The sequence below is a fragment of the Natator depressus genome, chromosome 5 (assembly GCF_965152275.1).
Source record: "Natator depressus isolate rNatDep1 chromosome 5, rNatDep2.hap1, whole genome shotgun sequence".
Taxonomy (NCBI): domain Eukaryota; kingdom Metazoa; phylum Chordata; order Testudines; family Cheloniidae; genus Natator; species Natator depressus.
Window position 1 is genome coordinate 61,682,551 of NC_134238.1, and position 19,658 is coordinate 61,702,208.

The following is a 19,658-nucleotide window of genomic DNA, read 5'->3' on the forward strand; positions in this document are numbered from 1 at the left end:
TTGCTAGTGCTTTTTATGTAGCCTGTTGTAAAACTAGGCAAATATCTAGATGAGTTGATGTACCCCCGGAAGACCTCTGTGTTCCCCCAGGGGTACACATATCCCTGGTTGAGAACCACTGATGCAGGAGATCAGACTAGATGATCACAGTTGTCCCTTGTGGCCTTAGAAGCTATGGATAGGAACAAGATCTACATTCTTTCCAATTAGCTGCTCCTTCCCTGGTGGTGACATGAGTTTCTTGTGTTTATAAATACCTGAGTAATTCTGAGTTCACAGTGTTGTTGTAGCCATGTTGGTCCCAGAATATTATAGAAACAGGGTGGGGGAGGTAATATCTCTTATTGGGTCAGAGTGTGTTGGTGAGAGAGGCAAGCTTCATAATCATTGCGAATTAGCTTAGTCCATCTATCGCTGCAGCAGTCAAAAAGTTAAAATGCTACTAATTTGGTTGGGGTCCGTTAGCTTTGACTGTGAAGATTTATTATGTATATATTTTTGAGATACAGGAAGTCAGGTATATGGTGTGATGATAGATTTTCACCTGCGTTTTAACAGGGTGTAATGGATAAAGAGAAAGATTTTTCCTTTTGTTTTGGTATCCCGGCTTGAAAACCTCAGCTGGGCTTGCTTCCTCAGCTGTTCTTAAGGTTTTGCCAACAAAATGGAATGTAGGTAGCTGTAAGTTATGAGTGAGAATGAAAGTATTCCAAGAAAGCATGTCATGTCTAATTGAAACATAACGAGAACATGGCAATGGAGGTATTATTTAATCTGGTAGATTCAGAACAAAGGGATATTTTGGAAAGAACACTCTAGCTTATAACTAGGAGCAAGTTGTTTTAACAGAAACTATTCAGATTTTAACCTTTTTAACTTTACTCTACATTGCATCAGCTGAAGCCCATATTTCTGTAAATGTCTGATATATTTACTCTGCCCTCTCTAGAATACTTTGATCAAAAGCTATTTTACCTTGGCTCACAAGGTATCGATATATATCAACAGTTACCAAACAGAGGTCTAAAGTAGATAATCATTTACAAATGCTATACTGTAGAAAACTATATTTTTCTGTAGGGCTTCGTGTCATTGCAGGGAAATAGTTCTTATAAGACAAAATAAGTGAATGGACTTTTTACTGAACAGTTAATTGTGTACTCAAATGCAGGTGCATAGGGGTCTGAAATGGCTCACAGTATTTTTGGAAGTATTTTGGAAGTATTGGCATTGTTTGATTTCCAGGCTGTGTTTTGGTTAGTCATTCAAACACTGTACTGTACAATACAAAACTCATCCATTACCAGACACAGAGATTGTATTCTAAGAATTATTTTCCAGCAATAATAATTTCTCATTTCCAATAGATCGTCAGAACAGTTCTCTATAGAACTGGTTTATTCATGATTTGTTCTAATATTGGTTTTTATTCTTATAGCATTATTTAGAGAATTTGATCACTCTAAAATGACTTGCATGCCTAATAACATCTTACCTTCAGAACCCTTTAGAATTGCATCAATATTATGAAATGAGGCAGGACAAACCGCTGTAAATATAGCCAGAAACTAAGAATTATAATGGAAAATGTGTGTACATACTATTCGTTGTCAAGAATGCACCAAAGAACAAACTAAAAAACTAGCCAAATCTGGAAAAAAGATGACATGTTCCATGGAAATGAGGCAGAAGGCAAAGTTTGTGCACACAGTAGATTAAAGGAATCCCTTGACACACAACAATATTGGTTGATGTTTTTTATTTTGAAGAGAAAACTGAAGCCAGGTGTTCAAGCATTCTTAGGCAATATTGGGTGCACTGCAGGAAAAGAACTTTATCGTGGAACAGAATCTAAGCAATCTCCTCTGAAACGACTTTCCACAGAAAAGCAGAGAGGAACATGAGAGCATATCTCAGGAGCAAATTGTGATAATTCATTTCCAGAAAGAAATGAAAAAAACTAATAGCACTTTTGGAGAATATGAGGCTCTTACAGCAGGTCTAAAATTATTGACAGAGAAAAAACATACATGACCAGATCCTCAGCTGGTGAAAATTAATATAGCTCCATTGAAGCTAATGGATCTATGCCAATGTCCACCATCTGGAGATATGGCCCACAGGACTTCTAGAAGATTACTTACATGGCAACACAGATAAATGAACAAAAATGCTTCAATTTAGTTGGAAAAGAAAAGTAATCTATGTTCTGTCTACAGGAAAAGTATTTTCTATCATATGTTTGTCAATAATTTAATATTTACACTTATCGCAACAAAGGTGCCTCAGATCCTCAGAATTTCCCTCTAAGGAAATCTATCAAGATCTGTGAATATTCCTAAGTGCAAACATTTTTTTTAAATTTCCTTTCCTTTTAACTTTTCCTTTCCTTAACTTTCCTACTGATATTTTATACCCCAATCATACACCATTGTAATCAATTGTAGCTTTACCATTGATTGTAGCTTCACCTGTTCAGTCACAACAGGATAAGGCTTTATATTACTAGGTATTTTCTTTAATAACAGTAAGAGCAGAACTTTGAAAGCCTTTCTGATCTCTGTTTTCATGCCCTTCTGTGAACCTTCTCTCAGTCTGGTTTACAAGATGTATTTTTTATATCTTACATATTTAGCCTTTAAAAATATCATTTATGCTTAATTTTCTTAAGACAATAGACATTACTGATGATTAGAATGAATCTGTTTATAACCCAATTTATGTGGTTAAAGATACCAAAGCAGGACTAATCCACTTCTTTGGGGGGGCTGGGGTAACTAGATATGTACATTGAAATCCTGGCCTATTAAAGTCATTGGGAGATTTACCATTGACTTTGTTGGGGTTAGGGTTTCACTCATAAACTTATTTGTGATATATAATAGACAGATTTCTTCCTCTCCCCCCGCCCCTTCTTTCTTGTTTGTTTTGTTTTGTTTGGCTTGAAGTGCTGTTATAGCTGTGTTGATCCCAGGTTTTTAGAGTGACAAGGATGGTGAAGTAATATATTTTATAGGAACAACTTCTGTTGGTGAAAGAGACAAGCTTTCAGGCTACATCTGTATAGTTCAAAAGCTTGTCTCTTTCACCAACAGAACTTGGTCCACTAAAAGATAACTTGCTGGCAAGAATACTATGGGAGACCGTATCAAAAGGTTTGATAAAGTCAGGGTATATCACGTCCACTGCTTTCCCCATATCCACAGAGCCAGTTATCTCGTCATAGAAGGCAATCAGGTTGGTCAGGCATGACTTGCCCTTGGTGAATCCATGTTAACTGTTCCTGATCACCTTCCCCTCCTCCAAGTGCTTCAAAATGGATTCCTTGTCTGACACTTTTATGTCATTCCACCTTCTCTGGTTTAAATGTGTGTGATACAGAATCTCAATTCTACATCTAGAGTGGAGAAAACACCAAACGCAGCATAACACGGTCATGGGCACTATGAATTTGAATAGAATAGAAATGCTCAAATAAAAGATTTGCAGGTCTCTCTGGCTGGTAGGGTACTTCTGCCATATCACTTATATTTGACTTTCCTGTATACTTGACCTGTTGCCTTCAAGCCAAAGGTATTTTTGAAGAGACTCATGGAAATCCTATTCGGTGTTTCTATTGTTCACAGCACAGTCTGATATTTAATGGTTTCTGTACGAACTTCAAACACAACATGTTCCCAAGACAGTGGGCTGATATCTGAGAGAAGGCTATACAAGTATCATTTTAAACTTTCCTTCAGTGTATGCATAATACTGTCCCAATTAGAATTGCTCTGCCTCTCTTCTCCTCTATCACCCTCACCTTAGCTGAACCTTTGGAAGCAAGTGAAAAGATAGCTTGTCTACTTATATCATTTTATTGAAAGGGAATATTATTGTTGCTGGCATTGAATGACAAATGTCATTGACAAAGCTGGTAAAACCATTTGAGATTTGATATAAATGTAGGTGGTTCACACAATGAATGCAATCAAGAAGTTAATTCTTCTTCTCTAAATTTACTGGCATATAGGATTTATTGACATAGAAAATGTACATTGGCACAAATACTTCTTCTGAAGACTTGACAAATCCAACCAAAACTGAGAGATATCTTCTCTCACCATCCAATCAGGGAATGAGATATCAGATTTTTAGTTCATGCAACTGGGACTGGAAGTTTCCAGTCTCTTTGTGCAACACATGTTGTCACGCCAGCTGGTGTAAGACAAATTAGGTCCGAACTGTTGGTACAGCCATCTTGGTGCATACCTTGAATACCAATTGGGTTGCTCTAGTTAGCAACTTACCTCTGTAAGTCGCTTTCCACGGGCCCCTTGCAGTGTATCCCTTGGCCAACTTTTCCATTAAACTTGCGCAAGTTTTAGTTTCTCCAACAACATTCTGCTAGCTGCTGAAATGTCTAGTTAAAGTTTACATAATTTATATGATGTCAGTCCATATTTGTTGATGATCTTTAAACTTGTTTTAACAATCCATTCTACAGTCTGGCAGTCCAGAACAGCTGTATAAATCTTCCATTTCTGTTTTCCTTGTTTTAACAACAATGGTGGGACTTTGGTGGGTATGCCTGAACTGAGTCTCTGCATTATTAATCAAACTGTTACTTTTCTTATTATTCCACTCTGTGGTCAAGTGTCCTTATAAACATGGTATTTGGTTTCAGTTCCTTTTTCCTGCCTTTTTTAGCACAGGTGTATTTTGTTAACTTGATAGCATAAGCATGCTCAGTTGGAAACATTAGCATTATTTCTTCACTTTATCACTTAAACTAAAAGAAATCAATATGAATGCAACCCCTTTTCTTTCCTTATAGGGGTGCCTATGAGGTAAACCTTGTCATTAAAATTTATAATATTTTGCCCAAATCTATCATTTATAGCTAACTTCCCTTTTACACTCATTTTAATTATAATGTTAGAGTTCAAGTTCCCAATTTTATTACTGTACCTGACACATCATATAATATCAATTTGATATTAATTTAATAAGATTAAGGGGAAAAATGGGAAATCTTTTTTTTAGCCGCACCAGCTGTACACTCTTGCAAAAAGCAGCAACTCTAGTTTCCTCAGACTTTTGAAGAAATCTAGCCATTAGACCTTGGGCTTTTATTCTTTTAGCCCTCCATTCTAGCTTTTCTAAAAAGGCCTTGATCTCTGGGCAATTTTTAAATAGTAATAACTCATAATTTTAGACCCTTAGTTGCTATGCAAATATGGAGAAGTTCTTTCATTCATTTCTCCTGTTATGGACAAGCACTTGATTTTCTCTGACTTTGAAGTATCCTTAAATTGTTTGAGGTCCATTAATAGATTCTAAGGTCAGAAGAGACCATTATGATCATCTAGTCTGATCTCCTGTATAACACAGGCCATATAACTTCCATAAAGAAATTTCTAAAGCTTATGTTTTAGAAAAACATCCTGTCTTGATTTAATCGAGTCCTGTATCAGCCTCTCCATTATCTTGTCCAGGATTAATGTCAGGATGACAGGCCTCAAATTACCCAGGTCATAATGTTTACCCTTTTAAAAAAAATTGGCCCAACATTATCTTTCTTCCAGTCTTCTGGAACTCCCCCAGTGTTCCAAGACTTATTAAAAATCAGCATTAATGATCCAGCAAGCCCTTGTTCTAGCTCTTTTAAAACTCTTGGATCCAAGTTATCTGGACCTGCTGATTTTAAAATGTTTAACTTTAGTAGCTTCTGTTTAACATTCTTAGTGGACTGGAAAGAGTGTACTGTTACCACATAATGAGACTATACTATCTTTTTTTCCCAAATGCAGAACAGAAATATCTATTGAACACTTCTGCCTTTTCTACTATTTCCATATGTCAGGATTTTTTTTGTTCCTATTATATTTAAACAACTCCTTCTCATTGTCCTTAACTCTGCTGGCCATAGATTTCTCCTTGTATCCCTTGGCTTCCCTTATCATTTTTCAACAGTTCCTAACTTCTGCTTTACTTCATTACTATCAACTTTCCCTTTCTTCCATTTGTTACATATTATTTATTTTTTATAGCTATCTTCTCTTTTTAACCAGTTTTTTAACCAGCACATCCACCTTCCTCAATCATGGGATTGTGGGTTTGGGGGTATCTGGTAAGGTTTTCTTAAATAATTCACAACTATCATTCACATTTTTCTGATTTAATTCTTCCTCCCAGCTGACTTGGCTCATAATTGTTTTCAGCTTTGTGAAATTGGCCCTATTAAAACACCAAGTATATATATTACTGTTCTGGACTTTATTCTGCTTGTACAGAAGAAATTTGATCAAGTCATGATCACTTGTACCCAATTCTGTGATCAGTTCTTCTTTATCTGGTAGGACAAGGTCTAAGATAGAATTCCCCCATGCTGGCTGCCACACTATTTGCATTAGGAAATGGTCATCTATTATATTAAGAAATTCCAATTATCAAGTTAATGTTTTTGTGGGTGAGTTAGACTGTTGATAATCTCTAATGATCTTCAATTACATTTCTTGATGGTGGGGAAAGATATCCACCCTAAAGCAATCCATTTTATTTAGTTAATTGAAATATGTCATTGCTGGGTCAGTGAGTTTCAGAGAGATTGAACTAGGCTCAACCAGAGCTAGCAAGGTGCTTCAGCTAGCAAGCTTCCATTGAGACACTGCCACAGTAGCTGCTTCTGAACTGTTATAAGTTTTCAATGAGGGAAAACAGTCCTGTGGGTTCCACACATTAAACATCTGAGATAATTAGAGCTTGGAGGACTGGGTGAGAAAGGACTTAAAATAAAAGTTAAAGACAGCCCTGTGGACACAGTAGCTGATCAACGCAGGACCAAAAGATGTGTCCACTGCACAGCTAGGTCCCAGTAGCTGTTCTATACTGGATATAGGCTACAGATTTCCTATCTCACCAGAAATTGAGAAGACCAGTTAACTATTAAGCCAAGGGCTGGAATGCTGTTAGCTGTAAGGATCTGCAGATTTCTGCTTGCTGATTAGGCTCCGTGTTCAGAAAACAATAGAGATGCTGCCATTCTTCTCAAGCTCTGAAAATTCCAGGGAACACACACTACATATTATGGACATGCTACAGAAATGGAGAAATCATCTCTGAAAGAAGAACCAAGTGGAACATGTGAATATGTATGCACTAAAATATATACATTTAAATATATGCAATAGCCACAAAGTGGGTAAGTCTGTATAGGGAGAAGGACCAGTAGATCTGCTACCTAATAGTTTTGTTTAAAAGTAATTAATTTTTCTAAATATTATTTATAATGCTTGTGTGTGCATTAAATGTTTGTTTCGTAAGGCCAGGTCTACACTTGGAAAGCTTTGACAGTATGGCCGTACTGGTATTCTATACTGGCAAAGTGTTCCTAGTGCGGCCACAGCCTACACAACTTTTGGCCTCCCTCCCTGCCGAAGTGAAGTAACCTATACCAGGAACAGTATTCCTATACAAGATGGCATAGGGACAGAGAATCGAAACCACATGAAGCAGATACAAATAAAACAGAGGTAGTAGGCATCTAAAAATACGACACCTCATCTTTTCCTGCCTCTGATGTCTAGAAGACGTAATAGCAATACCAGCCCATACCAAAGTGTGTGTGAGTGTGAGAGACAGAGATGTAGTAGGAAAGAGACTGCCTGCAGGGAAATATAACCTGTAACTCTTTACCATTATAGTAACTGTTTTAAATCCAAATCTTTCATCTGTCCATGCTGGCATCACTCAGTAGCTGAATCTCAGCAATTTAATAATTATGTTCAAATAAAGTGGGCTCCATAGGCATTTTGTTGACTATTCCCCCAGCTGTGAAAATGCAGACATTGTCTGACGCGCAAGTAAATTATCCTAATAGGTTTTATTATCTCTTTATCTAAGTTTGTCATAGTGTTTCAGCAGATGCATTCAACCATCTGTTCTTTGGACCCATGCCCTAAATGACTTTTAAGAGTGTACTAATTTTATTAGAGCAATCATTTATGCAATCATGAGGTTGTTTGTTCTGGTATAGCCCCAACATCTATTAAGAAACAGTTATTTATTTGTTTTTGAAAAGCCTCCTTTTTTGGCTGATGATCCTGTTCACTTTCATTCAATTTCTAACTTGCTGCTGTTAAGAAAGATACCAGGGAAGGTACTAAGAGGTTTTGGCTCAGTGATATGCAAATAGGATATACAGTAAAGTTTAATCAGACTTTCATTTGGGGAGCACTATCAAAACCGCCGTGCCTGAACTCAAGTATAAAGTAATGTCGTTCATTTGGCTAATAGTGGAGCAGAGTCCATGTTGGCACTTTTGGATCTCCCAACAGGTTTTGAGACCCTGGATTATGAAGTCCCAGTGGAACAACTTGAATATCTGTGATGTTTTCTAATGTTTAGACGTCTTTGTGAATTCCTGGGCAGGGTGGATAAAAATAAATGATTTAAAAATAAAAAAAAATAGATTTTTTTAATTTAAATCGGATTTTTTTGATAAAATGCCTTTTGAGGAAAAAACCTATCTAAAGATAGTTTTAATTAAGAGACATTATAGCTCAAAGATATCTTATCATGGAACAGGGATTATAAATTCTAATTCTATAGTATGAGACAATATATTCATGTAATGTTTAAGATGAGTTTTGTAAATCAGTTCCAATAGTTCATGGATTAGGGACCTAATCTTATGGGGTTCCAGGGGCTTCTCTATAGATTTTTTAGGTTAATCTTTCGATCTACCCAGTGGGACTCAGTGCTCAGTCTAGAAGATACCATCAGAGATGCTTAGTTTTGCAGTTCTCAAACTGTGGATTTGTCTCTCCAGAGATAATATGCTTGTTAATAGCAAAAATGTTTTAAATAAATAAATATCTAGAGGTGAGAAATAACAGACCTCAACCCTATTGTCCCTCTGCAAATTTGTTTACACAGAGTCAATCCCTTACCTCTCTCTAAAAGTGCAAAGTTTCAAAAGGTTCAATGAACAGAAGATTGTTGGGGGCAGAATAGATCTGACAAGGAGAAGAAGTCTGGAGATAAATGTGAGAAGGAAGGGACAGGCAGTAGAAACAAAAGTGAAACTGTTTGAACAGCATATTCCAGAAGTCTTGAGGTCTTTCTGAGTGTAGCCTTCATTGATTTGAGATCTACGATGCCATTCTCTCACTAGAAGGGAAAGCCTATAATGGCAGCAGGCCATAAAAGAGACCCAGTTTGGGAATATTTTAATGAAGTTCTTCTACCTGTGGGTAAGACAGGCATGTGTGCAAAATGCAAACAGAGCAACAAAGAAATGCTAAGCCGGGTTGCCCAAATGAAACAACATTATGAGAAGCTGTGTTGAAGATGACGAAAGGAACATGTCTGAACATGCAGGATCTTCAGGTTGGTAAACTTTTTTATTTCATACTTCTTTCTTAATGACTGCCTGTCTTCCTTCTGGACTATTCTTGAATTCTCATGTTTGAGCAAAAAATATAGTTGTTACTCTATGGTACTATCATTTTAGATGCAGTTGTAATAAAAAAGAAATAGCTGAAATAGGCAGATCTTCCTATTACAATTTCATCTTTAAAGTAGTACTGAGTGTCAGTGAATGCAATGAGTAATAGTAAATGAGCAGTATGGTAATAATAATTAAATAACTGCATTGACTTATTTTGTTTAGGAGAATCCATCCTCAACATACAGGATTCTGAAGACTATCCACCTTCAAGATCACCATCATTTTCTATAGCTTCAGAGTTATCTGCCAATGATAGTTTTTCAGTCACATAGCCACAGTATATCACCTGTAGCAAAAAGGAAAAAAAAATCTCCATCATCCAGAAACAACCATAGATAAGTTTGTGATAAGAACCAGCAGATTATAAAAAAAGGTAATTGATGAAAAAATTGTTGTTTATGCAACAAACTCTCCTTTCCATATGATTGAAAACTCACACTTAACATGGTTCAGTCATTAAGACCAGGAGACAATCCACCCAATAGAGCAGATGTCGCAGGCAAATTGCTGGATAAAGTGTATGAAAGAGAAATTGAGCAGTGTGCAAAAGGTCTAGCTTGTAAAATTGTTAACCTGAGTCTTGATAGATGGAGCGATGTCCACAATGATCCTGTTGTATGTGCTTGTGTGACAATAGAAGAAGGGAATGTCTTCCTTACAGAAAAAATTGATACATCAGGAAATGCAAACACAGCAGAATACTTACAAGAAGTAGCAGTAAAAGCTACAACAAACTGTGAAAAAAAATTCAAATGTCTAGTATGCAGTCTGGTCACAGACAATGCTGCAAATCTATCCAAGATGAGAAGAAATTATTTAGAATAGAGCTAAGAGAGTCCCAAGCTAATAACATATGGTTGCAGTGCTCATTTGATGCACCTCCTAGCCAAAGACTCCAGCGTTCCAGAAATAAAGGCTAATGTTGTTGAAATTGCAAAATACTTCCGTAATAACCACTTTTCAGCAGCTGCTCTGAAAAAAATGGGAGGAACCAAGCTAACTGTCCCACAAGACATGGGATGGAACTCAGGAGTAGACTGTTTTGAGCACTATATCAAGAACTGGCCTAATCTGATGATAGTTTGTGAACAAAATCGTGAAAAAATAGATGGTACTGTCACAGCCAATGTTCTCAACATTGGGCTTCAGAGAAATGTTGAACACGTGCTGAGTACCCTGAAGCCTATTTCTGTAGCCTTGAACACAATGCAGGGAAATAGCTGTTTTATTGCTGAGGCTGTTGAAATTTGGAAGGAACTGAGTGAGATCTTAAAGAGAGACATATGCAATGACCGAGTTAAATTACAAGCATTAAAAAAACGAATGGGACAAGCACTATCTCCAGCTCATTTTCTTGCAAATATTCTCAATATTCGGTACCAGGGTCAAACCTTAACTGCTGAAGAAGAGGAGCTGGCTATGACATGGACATCCAGCTGTCATCCCTCCATAATGCCAACTATAATAAACTTCAGAGCTAAGAGTGAACCACTGAAGAAATATATGTTTGCTGATGATGTTTTAAAGAAAGACACACCAGTGAACTGGTGGAAGTCACGTAAGCACTTGGATTCAGAGACTGTTGAAGTGATAATCTCACTTTTAACAGCAGTAGCTTCTTCTGCTAATATAGAAAGAATATTTTCTTCCTTTGGACTAATTCATTCCAAACTGAGAAATCGTTTGGGACCTGAAGAAGCAGGAAAGCTTGTTTTTCGTTTTCAGATTATGAACAAACAGGAAAATGAAGGTGAAGACGACTGTGGTAGCTGCAGAAGCCAATATTTTAAGTTTCTCATGTTGACCTGGCTGATGTAGTAGATTTAATTTTTGTTTTGTTTTTTAAAATATTTCATTTAACTATTTTAGATAAAATAAATTTTAACAAAAACAAACCTGATTTTAAAAAACTTGAACATTTAACTACATTCAAAAATTCATATGCTTGTTTTGTTAAAATATTATATGTTCACTGCTGAAGAAAAAAATCCAGAATACATAACGTTGTTTTAGTTAAATAAAACAATTTAAATGTCTCTCTGGTGGTGATCTCCTCCTAATACAGCATGGCAAGAAAATCCTCCAAATGTTAATGATTACCTGTTGAATTGGAGATAGTTCACCTCCCAATGACTTCATAAATATCTGCTTCAATCTGGTAAATGAAATAACCAAACAATCATTCATTTTCTGATATAGCTGTAAAACTAATCTGAAAAGTTTTCAAAATAAATCACTTTAAAAATGTATAGTGTGTACCTTCTAAAAATGAAACCTACATCTATCGCTGAGTTGCAAAGGATATGTATTAAGGTTATAACAACCAACAAGAATGCACTTTTATGTAGAAATCCATGATTAAATCGAGTCTTCCTGACTAGTGATTTAAATCAAATTCACCCTGTTCCTGGGTACTTGGATGTCTGTGGCAAAACTGTCTTTTGGTTCCTGCTATGTTCAACTTGCTAAAATGTCCTTCAGAGCTCAAAAGTAGGTTGTTAAGCTTCTCAGTTTATGTGCTGGCTGTTATCTTTATTTTTCATTATTGTGTACCATTGCTCTGATGCTGATATTCAGCTCTCCAAGTTACCTCTCTCCAGAAGCCTACACTTCATATTTTTTGTTTTTTTGTTATTTTGTTTAAAATGCCTGGTGCAGTTGCAAGATCTGATGACTCAGAATGCTTTTTAATGGATGTTGAACTAGACTAGAATATCAAGGGTTTCTTTACCACATTATTATTGAACATGTTTATTATGGCAGTGCCTTAGGCCAGCCAAGACTGGGTTCCCATGGTGCTAAACACAGTAAAAACACAACAGTAGATGGTCCCTGCCCCAAAGAGTTTGCAATCTGAATAGACAAGACAGATACAGGATGGGGAAAGGGGTTGAATGCACAAGCAATGTGAAAAATGTGATGGCAGCAAATGGTATGTTAGTTCCACGATTTATTTGTGTGTGTGGATTTAATTAGGAGGGGGAAGGGAAGGGGGGTTAGGGGACAGGACAAGGGAGACCTGGATAAAAGGGCATGCATGGAGTGAAGCTGAGGTGAAGCTTCTGTGAACTGTGAGGGATGGGGAGCAAGAGTGTTGGAATGAAAAGCCAGTCAGTACAGGGTAGAGAAAGTCCAATCATAACTATAAAAATTCTCTGAATCTCCCAGGGAGCAAAGGTCCCTTGTTTGGCTACTTCTGCCCCTACCAGCTGGAGTATCTGACTGGCTCCTCTCTGCAATTTTCTCTCAAGCCCACATGGTGGGGAGAGGAAAGGGAGGCATCACCTCTTGCCCATGCAACACTGATTATTTCTTTAGTTCTCCAACAACTTAAACATCCAAGGTGAGAGCCATAGCTGCAGTAAATCAGCATAGCTCCTTTGAAGCGAATGGAACTATGCTGGAACTATCTTCTGAAGATCTGGTCCACACTTTTGAGCCAGACTTCTTAACTGACAAACAACAATAAATTACACTTCTTGTATAGAACCACAGAAAGGTCCATCTAATCCATTGCCACATGCTGAGGCAGGATTAAATATACCTAGCCTCACAGGTGTTCATCTGTGTTCATTAAATGCTTCCATGATGGGCATTCTACAACCTCCCTAGGTTGCCTGTTCCAGTGCTGAACTATCCTTAGAGTTAGAAAGATTTTCCCTAATAGCTAACCTGAATCTCCCTTGCTGAAAACTAAGCCAATTACTACTTGTTCTCCATGTCCACCACGGGTAGGGCAATTCATCACAGTCCTCTTTATCTTCCATTCTATGCATCCGATGAAGTGGGCTGTAGCCCATGAAAGCTTATGCTCAAATAAATTTGTTAGTCTCTAAGGTGCCACAAGTACTCCTGTTTTTTTGGTTTTGTTTTTTTTTTTGCGGCTGCAGACTAACATGGCTGCTACTTTGAAACCAGTCCTCTTTATGTAATTTTTTTTACATATTTGTTATCAGGTCTCTTCTCTAAACTAAACATGCTCAATTTGTTTAATTTTTAGGTCATGTTTTCTAAACCCCCTTATTGTTGTTGCTGTCCTCTGGCTTCTCTCCAATTAGTTTGGATATTTCTTAAAGTGTGATGCCCAGATTGAACACTGTACTCCAGCTGAGGCCTCACAGGTGCCCAGTAGAGTAGACCAATTACCTCCTATGTCTTACATATGATATTCCTGTTAATACACCCCAGAATGACATTTCCCTTTTTTGCAGCTAAATCACACTGGCCCATTCCATTTGTGATCCACTATAACCCCCAGATCCTCTTCTGTGGTACTGCTGCCAAATAAGTTATTCCCCATTTTGTGGATTTGATTTTTCTTTCCTGAATGTAGTATTTTGCACTTATATTTTTTGAATTTTGCTGTGGTCACTATCAAGGTCATTTTGAATTCTAATCCTGTCCTCTATAGGGCTAGCAACCCCTCCTAGCTTGGTTTCACCTGAAAAATGTATAAGCATACTCTCCACTTCATCATCCAAATAATTAATGAAAATATTGAATGGTACTAGACCCAGGACAGGCCCATGAGAGACCCCACTTTATATGTCCTTCCACTTTGACAGGGACCCATTGAAAAGGGTGTTTAAACCAGTTGTGAATTGTAGCCTATAGCCATGATACTTGCTTATGTTTGTATAGAAATGTTGAAAAGTAAGTAGGCCCAAAAATCTATTTATAAAAAATAGGCTTGACCGGAATCAAGTGAGACTTGGTAAAATATGAGTAAAATAAAGGAAGACAATTCAGAGGCAAGTTGAAGAAAAGTTAGGATGTAACCCTAGGACATGTTGTAGACATGTTTTGGTCCTAACTGGTTTTTACAAGTGTTTGAAATAAAATGTTAACGTTTTGGAAAATGCTATCTATATTGATAGTGATTGGTATGGCATTTGTGCACGTGTAAGTAAGATGTGTAAGTAAGATGATGCTTAATGTTAACTAGCCAATAAGAAATGAGAAAATATGTGTCATAAAAGAGGTGGATTTAATATTAATTAATTAAGATGCATTATTATAATTGATTATAAAAATGATAATACACTAATTTTAGCTTAGGCTCACCTGTCCACCATCAAGGTACCTTTAGAGGAAAGATTATATCCATTCTCCTCATCTAGGGACTGATCACCCCAAAATGCATCATTTCATCTGAGAATTGAGTATAAATGCAATATATGGTCATATTTTAAAGCCTGTTTGCTTAGCTAACTATTTTATATTAAATAAAGCCTTTAATTTTATCACTCGTGTCATTCATAGTCCTCCACTAAATTAAATTATCTGCAACCTCCCTGGAGGCTTGAACATTAAAGAATTCTGTTGGATTGTATTTCTTATTTTTAAATTACTAGTTGGGAACACATAAAGCAAAGGTTACAGCATCCACCTTAAAGCAATGTACTGTATTGCAAACTGCAGTAAAATTATGAACTATTATTTTAATGCTCAGGGGTTTCCCAGTCCTGCTTGCAGGATAGGGGCTCTATAGAAAAGCATGTGATCTGGGTCTAGCAGCAGTCTGCAGTCAATCTGCTTTCTCTCTCTCTCTCTGTTTTTTGGATTCTTGTCTGTTAGAGTTCTGAATTCTAAGAAATAAAGTAGTGTTACATTGCGACCTTTCAGCAAAGAGTATTTTATGTTTTTATCTGTGTATATGCCATGAACATAAAAAGTAATTTCATCTAGACCATATTTCCCTAGTTTATCAGAATGTGATATAAGACTGTACGAAAAGCCTTACTAAAGTCCAGAGATATCACATCTTTTTCGTCCCCCTTATCCACTAGTCCTGTTACCTTGTCAAAAAGAAAATGAGATTAGTCTGGCATGATTTGTTCTTGACAAATCCATGCTGGTTATGACTTATTACCTTATCCTCTAGGATTGAACAAACTGATTGTTTAATAATTTGTTCCAGTATCTTTCCAGGTACTGAAGTTATGCTAACTGGTCTATAATTTTCCAGGTGCTCCTTTTATTCCTTTTTGAAGAAAGGTACTATGCTTTTTTCCCTTTTCCAGTCCTCTGGGGCCTTACTCATCCATGAGTTCTCAAAAATATCTGTTAATGGCTTGGATATTGCTTCAGCTATTTCCTTAAGTACTCTAGGGTACATTTTGTGAGGCCCTGATGTCTTGAATACATCTATCATATCCACGTATTCATTAACCTGTTCTTTCCCTATTCTGGTCTGAGCGCTTTCCTCCTTGTTGTTAAGATACTATTTATTCGTTATGATACACTAATAAAATAATATACTAACACAGAAGCTGGTGAAACACAGACTTTATTGGGAGTTGCTTCTGTTTAACCCAGGGAAAAAAGTGACCTAATTTGTTTATAAAGTTGAAGCAGGTCTGCATTTTTTAAAAAATTGAATTTTTATTTATTTTTTTCTGTAGAAAAATAGACATTATCCATGATTAGACAGTACCGTATGAGTACAAAGTAAAATAAACATGGCCATTATATAAATCAATAGATCATCCCCAAAGGGAATAGAAAGTAAACAGCTAAGTAGCTGTATCATTCGAAAAAATCACAGTACATGATACCTGACTGGCTTCCTACATTGACTTCTAAAGGCTAAATTATTGTACAATATAGTTAAAGTTGTGGGAGCAAAATATGTCCCAATACTTCAAATTGAACAAATTCTTGGGCACCCTTAGGCATGCACAGAATCTCATTTAATATAATAGAGCTCAGGGAGTGCAGAGGTCCACAACCCACAGGATTGTGCCTTTGTGTCGTGGTACACAGAAAAGTGCTTGAGAAACCCTCATTTGTGCATGGAAATCAGCTAATTACATGTGCTCATGTACATACACCGTTACCCAGTTTGTGAATACAAATATAGATTCTGAGGACACAGCTTATAAGAGCACACTTTTCATGATGGCAATTTAGATTGTTAGTTAAAAATTTAGCACTTGAAAGTTTAATTTTAACCTTTAAATAATAGGGGGTCAAATCTTTAAAAAACAAAAAACCTTTAAGTTAGGTGTGCAAAATATGGAGCATCACAGAGAAAATAGACAATGAGCAGCTGGCCTAGGGTTATGCATCTGCAAAATAATTGCATATACAATCATCTGTTTATGTGCACAGTTACATGTTTTGCATGTGCGAGAGCACATTTTCCATGTGTAGCCCAAATCTGAATTTTTTTATAATTACCACTCATCAAATAGTGTTTTAGTTGAGTTGGAAAGACAGTTTATTGAAAAGTAGTCTATCTGGCTTGTATTTTGATATGATTTTTAATTGGATAAAAATGGAACTGTGTTTGCTATTAGTTTCCTTTAAAACTCAGGGACTTTTCAGGATCTTGTTTGATTCAGCACTGAATGTGGAACATAGACCTATTTCTTATATTAATGACTTCTATTCATTCTCTGCAGAAAAATAAATGATCTTTCAAATCTTCATCCTCTGACTTATCCTTAGTCCAAAGATTTTCCTGTGAAATGCTTGCCTGTCATGCATCACACCTTGAGAACTTTATCGCTCTTGACATCCATGGATTGAGCCACTGACTTCTTAAATCAAGAGTAAAGATGATCTGTTTGCTATGCCTATTCCTGTTGATTTGAGATAAGCTGGTTTTATTTAATTTGTGAAGTGCCTTGCATTACATTGATGTAAAGTATGATTGCATTAGTACAGCTTTATATAGTACACACACTCACCTGCTGACATTCTCCTGAACTCAGCAGAGTAACCTGGCAAAATTCAACAGTAAAAAACTTTTAGTTTATGAGGACAGTCAAAAAATTATTGTAATGAATGCAAAACAGTGTTTTACACAGCAGCAAAGGACATGTTAGCCCTTATTGCCCCATGTCCTCAATAATGAGTAATAGCTGGGCTGGTTGGGGAGGATGATGGAAGAGCTGTGAGCCTGCTTAGTGGTTAAGAGACCTGTCACTACTCAGAGGCACTAGAAGCTCATATCATTGAGTAGCTAGTATCCCTACACAGCCCTATGCAGCTCTTAACCCCCAGTGTGTTGTGATGTCAGTAGCCAGTGTTGCTGAGTAAGCAGCCTGCTACATTTTGAACTAACTGTAGTTTTAAAGGCTGTCAGTTTTATTTCAAGGTACAGTGTATTGTGCTAATTTCAGATTGTGCTGTGGTAACTTTTCAGACTAGAGATAAGGAGTAAATTTGTAAAAGTGAGGGTAATTAACCACTGGAACAATTTAACAAGGGTTTTGGTAGATTCTCCATCACTGGCAATTTTTATACCTTTCTTCTGAAAGATATGTTGTAGTTCAAACAGGAAAAAAAAAAAACTGGGGGAAAACTGTGTTTTATACAGGAGGTCAGAACAGATTATCAAAATGGTCCCTTCCAGCCTTAAGATCTATGAAATTCAGTAAGTGTTGCCATTTATTTTAATGGTAACCACTTGTAATATTGTCATTTAATCCACAGCAAAAATTTTAGCATGCTTTTAATAGTGCTTTACATTTCCTTCTTGTGAAGTCATCACGAAAGTTCCATAATCAAAATCTGACTTGCTTTATGAATCAAGGCAACAGTCTTCAACAAACAACTCAGGCTAAAATAAAATTAGATTCATGTCACCATCATTACATATTTAATAACCATTGCAGTTCATCCCATTTGTAAGCAGTTTCATTATTCACTAACCAGTGAACTTTCAAAGACCCTGTACTCTTTCATGTTTGGCCATGGGAGGAAATACAGGGGATGAATTATTCACTTGTTACAGCTGAGGAAGCATTTAGTGCCTCCCAAGAGAAGTGTTGAACAGAGGGCAAGTTTAGGTAGACTGGTTTCTGACATATCCTTTACGTCTGAGGACTTTACACTTTGTTCCAGTTTGAGTTTTTATCATTGTAATCCCATCTGATCACCTCCTAACTTTGTAACCTTAAGAAGATTTCAGAGATGAAAGTGGGTAAATATAGGTTAATTAATATTAGCAACTCTATGGGCCAGATTTTCAAAGCTAGGAATATGCAAATATTTGTGTGTATGTCTAACTTGTGGATTCAAATACTAAATGCACATATGCCAATCAGGTATTTGTGCATGGACTTAACCAGTTATGGAATTAACTTGTCATGTTTATGCATGCAAATATTTATTCACTCGAACACATCTGGTACACATGAGAATGAGTCAGATGTGCACAAGAGCTTGTCTGCACCTAATTTTAAAAATCTGGACCTATTTTTTTTAAAAGATGGCACAATATGCCTGTGTTCTGTTACTTCCAACTGAGATTCAGTTTGCCATCAATACCAGTTTTGAATGTACATGGTGGTTCTAAACTTCACTCAGTGGGCTTCACTTAGTGTGTTCCAAATTCTCTGTCCCGCTTGGAAAAGTTATAACTTGATTTTATTTGGCTTAGACAGGGTTTTTCCAATCATGGCAAGTAAAAACTATTGAAGGACCTGTGGGAGAGGAGGAAGGGGAGAGAAATCACACGAGAAAACAAGACTGGCACTTTTAGAAATTGAACTGACATATAATCAAAAGTCATTATCAATAGCAACTTGGCAATGAAGGGCTATTAAAATGTTAACAAGGTTAACAACATAGGTGTAAAGTCCAGCAGCCAAAGACATTAATTTTACACGGTGTGTTTCCTGCCAGATACAAGCATTGAGACATTTAGGCCAGAGTACAGTGTAATGTTATGTAGTATGAAAAACATCCTATGAAAAGAAACATTTCATTTCCTTGATCTACTACCTTTTATTTAATCTAACAATACTCTTTCAAATTATCTTCCTGCTTTATAGATTATTGTCTTGGTAAAAAATGTCAGCTGATTGTTACTGTTAAAAGAGGAAAGGTGGAGATGATACCACCTCACTGACAGTTTCTGTTATATACACAACATAATTGGTGATGGTCAGATTATGTATTATAGAAAGGTTAAAACAATATAGAAAACAAATTGAAAATGAAGTGAAAGCTGGAATGTTTACAGTTTGAGGTCTAAGAATACAACAGTAAACTCACTTCCTCCTCTCCTCATTGCTGATAATTTGATGATTTTATTTGTGGAATATTTTGGACCAAATTGAAGAAATTTCAACTGCTCTTATTTCCTGTATTACATATGTATTTTAGTATATTCAATAACTTGTTTAATACTTTGAAATAGTATAAATTAAAA